Below are 12,708 nucleotides of genomic sequence, written 5' to 3'. Positions count from 1 at the left end.
CATGTTGTGAACTCTAGCTATTGTCCTAATCATTGATGATTTTGCTGGCCATTGGTAATTGTTCGATGCCATCTCTTCCAATCGATTGTACACATTATCAATTGACTTTTTCGTGAGAGCACCTCCCACAACAGCATCAATAATGTTTCAAACCTAACCTCTCAATTCATTTTAGAATGCCTTCACTTGGAGCCACTTTAGAAGACCATGATGAGGGCAACGCTTGAATAGATCTTTATATCTCTCCCAAGCTTCATACAATGATTCAACATCTAGTTGCATGAACGATGTGATATCATTCCTTATCTTCACTGCCTTGGTCAGAGGAAAGAATTTGGTAAGGAACTTTTGAGCAAGGCCATCTCATGTTGTGATGGATCCAATTAGAAGCGAGTTCAATCACACTTTCACTCTGTCCCTCAATGAAAAAGGGATAAGTCTTAAACGAATTGCATCATCTGTGACTCCATTGTGTTTAAAGGTGTCACATATCTTTAAAAAGTTCAAGATGTGGGCATTTGGATTGTCATTTAGAAGTCTCCCAAGCTGGACTAAAGTTTGGATCATGGTGATAATGGCCGACTAATCTTGAAATTGTTGGCTTGAATAATTGACCTTTGAATGCTTGATAGAATTCCTTGTACTAATGGAATAGCATAAACCCTTAAGCAATGATTCTCTTTTGCTACTCACTCTTGGATTTGTTGATCACCCTGTTAATTAGCCATTATATCAATCTAAGCAAAACCTTGTTGATTTTCTCATCTAACTCTTTAAAATGTTCTCTTGATCTCTAGATCACAAGATACAATCTCCAAGCTTTTTGCTCTTTTCATACAATGATTGCATGTACCTAAAAAACAAAGCAAACCTCTAATTAAGACTAATATGTGAATATTAATGTTAGCAAAATAAATAGGAAACACAAATCCCAAACAATGGTGCAAAAACTCATTGTCAATTTAGTACACATAAGTATACGTATCGAACAAGTAATATAGATAGTAAGTCTAAAATCATATCCCACAGGGATTTGCTCTTAATTTTAACTAAGTACTAAAATTATGATAGATTAGTCTTATTCAAGTAACTTAATTTTGTAGAAAAGTAATTACAACTAAATTTAATGAAACACTAAACTAATTAACGAGAACTTAAAATTCACTAAAATGGAAATAGATTAAAACATAGGATTATCGGTTCATTCAACACTTCATCTAACATCTATTTCTCTTATTATTTACATTCATGGGTGGGTTTGCTAACCTAGAATCCAATTCTATGCACAAGTTTCTATCGAGATGCTTGCACAAGTACTTAACTTAATTGGATTACTATATGTCTACAGTAATCAATTAAATGAGGTTCATTAAGCTAGTGTTCTAATTTGGCTATGTATGGCATTTAGGTGTATTGCTAATTAGATCACCTAAGTAATGTAAATCTACTATTCAAACCTTAGTCTAATTTAAAATCACTCTGTCAAGTCTCATCTAGATTCACAAATCATTCAATTGTTGGCATGACAATTAAAAGCATTACAAACAAATTTGAATAAATAAAACCATACTCATTCATAATAAATACAAAGAAACAAATATTCAGACTACATGTTGAAATTCACCACAATCCTAGAAAAATCTTGTAGCTCATGCTAATTGAAGCAAACAACATAATTTCATCAAAACAATTCATGTTCACAACAAAAGAAAAAGAGATAACAAAACTAAAGTGAGAAAAAGTTTTTTGTCGAATCCAATCTTCACTTCTCTTGCTTTCTTCTTGTTTTTCTCTTGGGCAAAATCACTCTTTTTCTTTGAAAAAGCCATAGTTCCCTCTTCTTTTCTCAACTAAAAAAGACCTATTTATAAGCCATTAAAAAGCCCTGGAAAATTAAAACTTGAATGCAAAGTGAGAAAAAAATAGCTGCTCAAGGGTCGCAGCATTAAGTGGTTGGTGCCAGAGCACCAACCATTCTTTGCTACTACTCACGTCTTCTAGCACCACGGCACTGACCCTTCAAGGCTACAACTTTGAGTCCTTTATCTCCCTTCTGTGCAGACTGCTGCAGTGCTCTAACTTCAAAAAGGATTTTAACTACAATCCGATCAGGGCTATATTGACTCTATATGTTTTTTATGATAACAAAACATTCCTTAGTCTTTAATATCTATATTATTTAAATGTACAAGATATAGTTTAATTCCTTTAAAAAAATTGGTAATCAAAAGGCAAGTCAAGATGCTTGCCAAGTTTAAAGAAAAGTTAATCAGTTAAAGAAAGAAAAAAAGTGATTAATGAAGACAAAATATTAATAATGATTAACAAGGAGCCTTACCTAGCTAAGGCATAACTAAGCGATAGGTTAAAGCATGACAAAGGAGCCTTAATCAATTAGCACCAGGCTTAATTAATTAAGAATGTGCTTAAATTTGAAACCCAAGGCATGCTAATCGGTTAAAGAATTAGGCTAATCAATTAGAGTACAAGACCTTAGTACCTTCAAGCACTAAAATCGAAGATTTTCTATTTAATTAAAGCTGATTTTAATTGGTTAAGATTGAAGGAAGTGAAGCCTCAACTAGTTAACAGAAGGGCTAGCCAATTAAAGGAAGACTGCTGTGTAGAGAAAAATGAAGACAGAAAGGTTTTAATTGGTTAGAGCTTACTCTAATCGATTAACACAGTGTACACAACTGTAAAACAATGTAAGGCAGAGAAGCTATTATTGGTTGGAGCTTGCCCAGAACCAATTAGCCGAACTCTATCTATCCATTTGAATTTAAACACTAAAGGATAAACTAACAGCTAGAATGGCATCAGAGTTGTTTCTAATAGCTAGAATTTGTCTTAAGCAGCAAAATCTATCTCCTTAAATATAAGGGAAGCTCTAACGGTTAAAGAAGTAAGAGAGTGAAGCACCAAGAGCCATTTTGAGCAAAAGGCAAAAAGACTTTCACCAAAAACATTTATTCTTTATTCCTATTTCTAAAAAAATGTTTGAGCTTGATTGTTTTCTTTCTAGATCTAAAAAGGTGACTAGTTGTACTTCTTTTCTTAGGAAATTAGAGTGTGGGAAACATTATAAAGTTTATTGTAAGAGATTAGAGTTTAGGTTAGAAACTCACATTGTAAAAGCTAGTGTAAGCTGTCAATTCCATTAGTATAGTGAAGTTGAGTTGAAAATCCTTGATTGGGAGATCAAAGTAGTGGTGGAGGCTAAGGGATCGAACCATTATAAATACTCTTACATTGTCCATTTCTCTCTACCTTCCTTACTTGGTGCGTTTTAACGCTAACAAGTTCTAAACCTTCCTTCCTTTAACTAATTAAGAGCTCTACAAGTTGAAAAGTGCTAACTTTAAAATTTTTAATACTATTCACCTCCCCTTTAGCACTCTAACGGGACCAATAAACTAAGCAAATTAATAAACATCAAAGTGTATCCTTCCCTCTTAGCTTTCCATTGGTCTAAAAATCTCATCAATTACACTTCTGTAGTGCGAGTAATGCCCAAAATATCAAAGCATGTTTAGTAAAAATCTACACCTAGCCATCCTTGTGCAGTTCACTTTCATGAATCTTTATGTACTTGAGAACCTTCAAAATGAAGACTAAATCAATAATGGCTTAAATTAGGACTTTTAACATAAAAATGAGCTAAAATTACTCAAATTAAAGTAGCTCAACATGCATTAAACGTAATGACGAAAAACATAAAAACTATACAAAATCAACTTGAAAACATAAAAATATGGCAAAATAACTCTATATAATAGAGTTATCATTAATCATCACAAACGATCACTAGCCCCAAGCAAAACAAACCTGTGCTCCTATAAGTAGTCTTTGGGCAGTGTTCAAATTTGAAATCTACCCCTTGTATCGTTGTAAATGAGGGTTTTCTTGGCTTATAAAAGGACCTACACCCCCTTATTTATTTGATGAGCAACTATTTATAGCTTTTGTGCTGTCACTCTTTGCTTCTTTATTTGCTTACTTTATTTAAGAAAGAGCTAACCTTTAGGAGAGGAAGGTTGCTAGGCTAACTTACACAAGGCTTGGGGGAGTGAGTGAGTACTTAAGGTCATGTATAGGTTTGGTGGAAGGCCAATACATGATAAATGTTACCAAAGGGAGATGATCAAAGAAAAGTGATAATTGGTGGGAAAGAGTAAGTTGTAACACTCCAAAAGTGAGGGAAGGTTGAAAAACTACAAGGGAATAAGTGGAGCTATAAGGACATGCTATCCTTGATGAAAACTTGCGTGACTAAAGTTGAACTCACAATGGTTGAGTTGAAAGAGAAGTACAAGGAGACTGAGGCACACGTCGAGCGATTTACGTTTTAAGGGATGAGCAGTGCAAAGAGATACAATGAGCCTTGAACTAGATGTTCAACATATAGACCTAGAAGAATGTGTTGAGAGATCATGGTATAGGGGTTGAAAGAAAGCTCGAGGGGCTCAAAAGTGAACTAGCTATGTGTTAAACCTTTACAATTGTTGGTTCATGGGATCCTTGGGTAGAGGTGCCCCAGCTAATGCCATTCATGGGGAGCCGTTCCACCAAGAAAGCTGACAACTCTATATGGGGTAGGGAACAAAATTTTCAAGTGGCCAAGATAATGGAAGAGGCCAAGGTGAGCACCATTGTGTTTCACTTGACGAAAGTGGCACTTCTATGATGGCGTTGTAGGGGCAATAGGGTATGGTGCTGGGAATGTGCCATCATCACTTGAAAGGAGTTCATAAAAGAGTCAAGGCAGCACTACAAACCTGAGAACATGACAAAAGAGGCTCAAGGCAAGCTCTACAAGCTCCCACAAAAAGGTAAGGTGAGGGATTATTGTGAGTATTGTTGAATTTGCACACGCAAGCATTCGTATTGAACAAGTAATATAGACAGTAAATCCAAATTATCGTTCTCACAAGGATTTATTTATAAAGTTTTACTAAGTACTAAAATTATAAACAAATTAATCTTATTTAAGTAATCTAAAAATTGAAAAAAAAACCTAATTAAAAATAATTAAAGATCAACACTAAATAAACTAACAAATTAAATAAGTTGAGAAAAACAGTATATTAAAGACCTAGAATTATGAGTTCATTCAACATTTCATTTGATACTAGCTTTTCTTGTTATTTATCTTTCTTAGGTGGTTTTACTAACCTAGAATCCAAAGTTATTGACAAGTCTCCATCAAGTTGCTTGTACAAATACTTAACTTAATTAGTTCACTATATTATATGTCTATAGGAATCAATTAAATTAAGTTCATTAAGCAAGTGTCCTAATGTGCCTATGTATGGCAATTGGCGTATGTCTACCCGAATCGTGAATCAAAATACCTAAGTGACATGAACATATACTATTCAAACCTTAATCTAATCTAAAATCTCTCTATCGAGTCTTAATTAAATTCATAAATTAATTAATTATCCACCAAGCAATCAAAAACATTAAAAACATATTTGAATAAGCAAAACTATACCCATTCATAGTAAATAAAAGAAAAAAATATTTAGATTACATGTTGAAATCCACCATAATCCTAGAAAGATAGTTTAACTCATAATATCTAATAAAAACAATATCCAAAGAAATTTAGCCTAGAATCTAAGTCAAAGAAAATAAGAAAAATACAAAATTAGATAAATAAATTAATTATTGAAGCTTTACAATCTTAATTCTCTCTCAAATTCTCTTGTTTCCGTGCTTTGTTCTTAGCTCCAAATCTCTAGAATGGTTGCTTGCTGCCTCCCCCTTTAAACCTCTGAAAAAGATCCCTTACATAGGCTCCAAGTAACTTAATTTCTAAAATTTCGTCAAATTTTTATTTTTGGAAACTCGAGGTAGTTTCTCGATGCCAAGATAGACTTTGGTAGCTCCATAGAGCTACTTTTTCAAGACTGTGGCTCCGTGCTCTTGGGTTTTTGTATGATGTGCCCATCTAGCCCATCGCCACGGCCACAAATTTCTAGCACCGCAACCTCAGTCACCCTGCTACCTTGTGCAAAGCTGCATCTATTGAGCATTGTCCAATGCTATTTTCACCTCTATATGATTCGAACTTGGCAAACTTGTAAACATGAAAGCTTTATCTTGTCTCTTAACTCTCTAATGGCTCAAGAATAATGTCAATTGGACTTCGGGGGTGAAAGATATGCTCCAAATATCACATCATGTTCAGTCCATGCATACTATTACAAAGCTCTAAATTGGACAAGTATTTTGACCAAGATTTGTTCAGAATTGGCTAAAGTGGTAAATATAAAAGTTGTAGCTCTTCCTCTTACTGTTTTAGTGGTCAATCACTTCATTTGGGGTCCTGTATAGAGAGATATGGTCAAAATACCACAACATATATGAATAAAGCTATCACCATACTTATTTGGATTTTCATAAAATGAGCCTTTTTCATCAAATTTCCTATAAAAGCAATAAAAGAAACCAGCAATAACTACTCTTAAAGTAATTTAAAATAAAATAAGATAAAATTTAACTAAAATAACTTAAATTAACTATTCAACATGTAATCAAACTTAAACTAGAAAAATACCTAAAATGCTACAATTTGAAACTACAATATCAAAAGTCTAGCTACTTAAGTCCCCACAATGTGTCAAAATAACTCTATATAATAGAGTTATCAGCGAAAAGTATTTTAAGTTGTTGCTAATGGTGTCAAACATGAGTGAGAAGAAAATGTTGTTTTCCTTCATGGATGGGTTTAGTTGTTAAAAGATGTCTAAGTAATTTTCTAAGTTGCTAAAGTTATGGGTGAAGATCGAGTTATAATGTAAACACATGTAGGATTAGAGTCGAACTAACACAATGGTAGAATCAACGATTGAGTTTGAGTGTAATGATTTTCCAAGCATTGATGCAATAATGGGGAAGAATGTAACGAGGGCTCCTCGTCTAAGGGTGAGGTTGATCAAAAGCTTGTTTGCCACAAGGATAAGATTAATGATAAAAGTAAGGTCATGAAAGCCTTCAAGTGCTATTAGTGTAATGGTTTCCATCGAGTGAGGGAGTGCCCAATTAAAAAAAAGCTTTTAACCATAGGAAGGATTGAGGATCAATTCAAAAATGAAACCAATGAATGTGATCCATAATTGAAAGCCAAAGTAAATGGGTGCCATTGAGGTATGTGATAACTCTATTATATAGAGTTATTTTGAGTCATTTTGGGAGCTTAAGTAGCTAAATCTTTGAGATTTTAGGTTCGAATTTTAGCATTATAGGTGTTTTTTTTAGTTTAAGTTTGATTACTTGTTAAGTGATTAATTTAAGTTATTTTAGTTAAATTTTAAGTTATTTTATTTTAAATTACTTTAAGAGTAGTTATTGCTAATTTCTCTTATACTTTTGTAGGAAATTGATGAAAAACTCATTTGATGAAAATCAGTGCAAGTATGGTGATAGCTTCATTCGTATATGTTTCAGTATTTTGACCATATCTCTTTCAAAAAAACTCCAAATGAGGTGATTCTTAGACCAATAGAATTATAAGAAGAAGGGATACAATGTTTATGTTCACCAAGTTGCCCAGTTCTGATTGGATCATGGTCAAAATATTTGTCAAAGTCGGACCACTGCAGCAGTATGTAAAGACTGAACATGATGCGGTATTTGGAGCAAATCTTTCAATACAGAAGTCCAATTGATGTGATTTTTATCCATTGGAAAGTTAAGAGACAGGGATAAAACTTTTATGTTTACTACTTTGCCCAGTTCTTAACATATCAGGGTGAAACTCACATTTGAAGTTGATAGACTGCCACAGCCTGGGCGAACAGACTGCAGCGTTGATGAAAGGAAGCACACATACAAAATTCCAGAGAGCTCAGCGTGCAGCGCTGGAGAAGTAGCGCCGCAGCGCTGCACGACTTTCCAAAAAAAATAAAGGACATTAACGGGATTTCGAAAATTAGGTTATTTGGAGCCTATTTAAGGAGCCTTTTTCAGAGATTTTGGAGAGGAGGCAGCAAGCAACTATTCTGGAGATTTGGAGCCAAGAACAAAGCAAGGAAACAAGAGAATTGGAGAGAGAATCAAGATCATAAATCTCTAACTATTAGTTTTCTCTCTTACCTTTGTGTTTTTTCTTATTTTCTTTGACTTGGATTCATGGCTAAATTTTTGGATATTGTCTTTATTAGATATTATGAGCTAATTTATTTTCTAGGATTGCAATTGAACTCACATGTAATCTAGATTTTAATCACTTTCTTGCTTATTTTCAATGGGATTTGAATTGTTTATTCCAATTTGTTCTTAATACTTTTAATTGCTTGGCCACCAATTAAATTGATCTAGAAACCTAAACAACCTGGGAAAGGGAGTTTAGTGTAGACTAAAATTGGGATAGCATATGATCATATTAATTGATTTGCGTATAGGATAGGGATATACCTATAGGCCATATGTAGCCAGATTAGAGCCTGAACTTAATGAGTTTGTTTTAATTTCAATTCACATAGGGATATAGTGTTTTGGTTAAAATAGATATTTTTATAAGATGAGTAGACCCTTATAAATAATTTAGGACTCTAGGTTAGAATTCAAACCATTGAGATAAGTTAGGAAGAGAGGTAAGATTTAGATGAAATGTGAGGGATATTGTAATCCTAGGCTTGTTTGATTTGATATTAATTTGAGTATTTATTATTTTGATTTTTCTTAATTTAATTCTGCTATAACTTAGTTTGATTTGATATTATTTTGATATTGTTTGGATAAGATTAATTTGCGATAATTTTAGTACTTAGTAAACTTTTAGATCAATTTCCCTGTGGATCGATACTCTACTAGCTAATATATTGTCTATTGATACGTATACTTGCGTAGTAGAATTTTAACTAACAGTATGCCAAGGACCTAAGACTTCCGAGGTAGTAAAGAACTAAGGAAAGCCCATGAAAGCATTGCGATTAGGTGTTATCAAAGTGTGACGCGAGGTAGAGACTTCTCGAGCGACATATTAAAGGTTGAGTAGACAATTAATTAGGAAAAAGGGTAGGTGCATACACGAAAAGTCAGTGTTTCCTTAGGAATAAGGGCATTTTTGCTTGAGTAAGGAATGGTTCACGAGTTGAGTGACTACGAAGCATAAGAAGTGCCATACAAGTGTTAAAAACAGTAGTCGATAAGTTGTGGATTGACAAAAAAATGACTCTCAAGCCAAAGCTATAGCCTACCTAGGTAGACAGGCCAAGCATGTAGGTAGGTTGTGAGCTAGACGACCCAAACGCAAAGACAAGTAACAGCCCAACTCAACAAAACCAAGTAGATTACTCTGTCAACATTAATGGTTACTAGCCCTCAAGCAAACCAACCTTGATCCCTTGTCAAACCAAATCATCTCTACCCTTTTTAACCATTGTAAAAGGTTAGCTTGGCTTATAAAAGAGACCCCCACCCCTTTATACATTTGGTGAGCAATTATATGGAGCTTTCTTGCCTTCACTCGTTACTTTTGTATTTGTTTACTCAACTTAAGATAGAGCTAACCTTTAGGAGGAAAAGGCTATTAAATTGTCTGAGGCAAAGCTCAAGGGAGTAAGTGAATGCCTAGGGTCGCATGTTGGCTTAATGGAAGATCAACACGTGACATACACACACAAATTAGCATTTTGCATTATTATATCAAAGTCTTCAAAACTTATAAGATATAAAAAATACATATATCCAATTGGCATCTCATAAAAAAATTAAATTTGTTAATTTAAAATGAACCTAATAATAACCATTAAAAGAAAATTGATAAAGATAAAAAATGATATGAGTGGTTTTGAATTTAAAAAGAAAATTATTTTAACTTTAATCATTTCCATATGCAAAATTTATGTTAAAAAAAATTTCTTGGCTCTAATTAAGTTATCACATTACTAGTTAAAACTCAATGGTGATGGCCTCATTAAGTAAATATGACCCACAAGTATAGTTGTTTGACTCAACTTGTTAACATGGTTTGATTATTTGTTAAAGGCTTCTCTCACTTAAAATTATTTAACAATTTATTACAACTACTTTTGTAGTTAGTTTTATTTGAGTAATAGTAGTTGTCTAATATATAATTTGTAATTATTTTTTTAAAATCTAATAAGATGAGCATTTTTTTAATGAAAGATGATGATATTTTAGACAAAATAACAAATCTCTTTTTATCTCCAAAAATCCTACATTAAAAAAAAACATAGAACATTTTTTTATACAATTAATAATTATATATAGCAATTTTTTTTGTCGTATCTGTAGCACATTGTTTAAATTGCTAAATGTGATATAAACAACTCCTTTAAACCTACTACTTTGATTCAAGTTTTCTAGATTTGTTTCATATCTTAGACTATGGGTGAAAAAAAATTATTGAAACATAAACCAAAATTCTCATAATTTTCCAATCTAATGTTTTTAATGGATAACATAAATTAATAATTCAAATTAATATAAATAAATGACACTAATACAAGTGAAAACGTCTTTTACATGGTACAACATATCCAAAATTTTAATTTGCTAATAAGAGAAAAATAAAGAAAAACGATTTGAAGTTTAATACTTGCACTCATATACATTCTTAAATAATTTTGAATTTATAATAATTTAAAAATAATTGAATACTATTATAATTTTGAATGTAATAAATTACATAATGTACACATATTCTTACATAAAAATTTTGTTTTTCATTGGAATTTAATAAGTTGCATATTCTTAGGGATTTTTTTATATGATTAAAAGAAAAATTATCCATGTAAACATCCACACCATTTTTTCTTATTGACATATTTTTAACTTCCTATATATCTACAATGTTTAAAAGTTGTCCCAAGGAGAAGACATTTGAGAGCCAATTATTCAACACATGCCATGCAATTAGAGTGCTTAAGACTAATTTTGGGCGAGATTCCCAGAAGACTTCAATTGGGTGATGCATGGCCTTGCTAATTAGGATTTCATTGATGTTAGGTTAGGCTTTGTTTTGTGACTAGGGGTTTTGCCTATTGTTTCATCGTTTTTGATCTTTTTCTCTTCAGTATCCCTCATTCGCTTTGATTTCTCTGCTCCCTTTGTTATACAATTAGGCGTCGCATCACCTTGCTAATTAGGGTTACATTGATGTTGATTTCAAGTTGGGATTTGTTTTGCAGGTTAAGGTTTTGCTTGATTTTTCACTTTTTTTTGGTCTTTTTCTCTTTAATATCCTCTTTCTCTTTGATTTCTCTGCCTCCTTTGTTTATAGCCTTAACAACCTTTTCTTCATTCTTTATGTTTCTTTCTTTTTGTTGTTTTCTTTCTTCTTTATACTATTCTCTTCAAGTTTTTCCTCATTCGTTTTCTTTAACGATGCTGCTTATCTCATTTTGATTTGTTATTTTCTTTTCCTTTATGGGTTTTATTCTATCATCTGTATTTTGTTGCAAGTTGTGGCCAATTTGCTTCACCATTTGATATTTGGAGATTTTAATCGATGATGCTTTTTTCGCAATACTTGTTTTGTTTTTTACCTTGCATTTTCATTTATTGTTTGGTTTTTCTTTGTTTAATGTTGGGTTTTTTTGTTCTCTAGGTATAAAACAATTCTTAAGATTTGCATTATGAAGTGTAAAGTTAAAAGTTGAGATTTTCCATTTCCCACTATAATTTTTTTTACCATTAAACATTAATTACTATGCCGAAGTGCCTTATGTTTGGTTTTTGGTTAATTCAAGTTTCCAATCATGCAAAATCTTTTATTTTTTAGTATTTTAATGTTGAATGGATCTCAAGTTTTGAAACTTTTATCATTAGCTCTGCCAATGTGTTTCAAAGATCCATGGTTTTAAGGCATTATCCTCTGTTCTATCACTTTTCTTCTACAAAACTAATCTGCCTTTTCTCTTCTTTTTATATTTTTAGTCAGTGCTTGTTTGGCTCGACTTTTTTTCAACTCATCCACCTCTTAAAAGCAGAAATTGAGACAAATAGAATTATGAGAAACTCTTAAAAAAATAATTTTTTTAAAAAAACAAAATAAAAAAAAAGCTTCAGGAAAAACTCTAGAGATAAGTTTTCTCTTATCTTCTTTTAAAAATAAGCCAGCATTTCCAGAAAATTTTTCTTTTTTTTTAAAAAAAATGTCCTCATTTATTAAAAATAATCCCAACATTACCCTCTCAAAAAATATCTCCCTCTTTCTCAATCGATCTCCCTCTCCTCTCACTCTCTCCGCAAATCACCTCTCATTTATTAGATTTTCAAAAATTTATTTTAAATAGATAAAAAAAATAAAGTTAACTTCTTTCCATTGTGAGCAAAAGAATTTACAATTAATAAAAAGTTACTTATTAAATACCCATTATTATAATTTTAACTAAAATTAGAATTTATATAAGTTATTTTACCAACCAAGTTATCTATTAAAAAAAGTTTATAAAAGTAAATTTACTAAATAACTTTAACTTAATCTTAAAAACTATTATTTTTCATAAGAGCTTCATAATTGGCTTTAAGCTAGAAAAAAACCAAGCCAAACAACCTTTAAGTTTTCATTGGCAACAACTTTATTTATAAATAATTTTTTAACTTTCTTCTTTATATATTACGTGCTTGCTTATATGTGTTATGTATGTGGGTTTTCTGATGAATTTCACTATATTTTTTTACATGTTGTGCTCTTTTGTATATTGCTTTAGGTTTTAGCATTTGATTTCT

At 31.9% G+C, this 12,708-nt stretch overlaps 1 non-coding gene across 1 annotated transcript; it reads left to right on the top strand.

The window, feature by feature from the left end:
• Nucleotides 1–202: 202 nt before the first annotated feature.
• LOC149527170 (small nucleolar RNA R71) lies at nucleotides 203–309 on the top strand. The gene has a single exon (XR_016351272.1). It is a non-coding gene; the product is annotated as a small nucleolar RNA R71 (small nucleolar RNA).
• The last annotated feature ends 12,399 nt before the right edge of the window (nucleotides 310–12,708 follow it).

This window comes from Theobroma umbraticum, unplaced genomic scaffold (genome assembly GCF_002168275.2).
Source record: "Theobroma umbraticum cultivar Fairchild unplaced genomic scaffold, ASM216827v3 scaffold_51.0, whole genome shotgun sequence".
Classification (NCBI taxonomy): Eukaryota; Viridiplantae; Streptophyta; class Magnoliopsida; order Malvales; family Malvaceae; genus Theobroma; species Theobroma umbraticum.
Note: the sequence above shows the minus strand (reverse complement) of the source record. Positions and strands in the feature narration are given on the sequence as shown.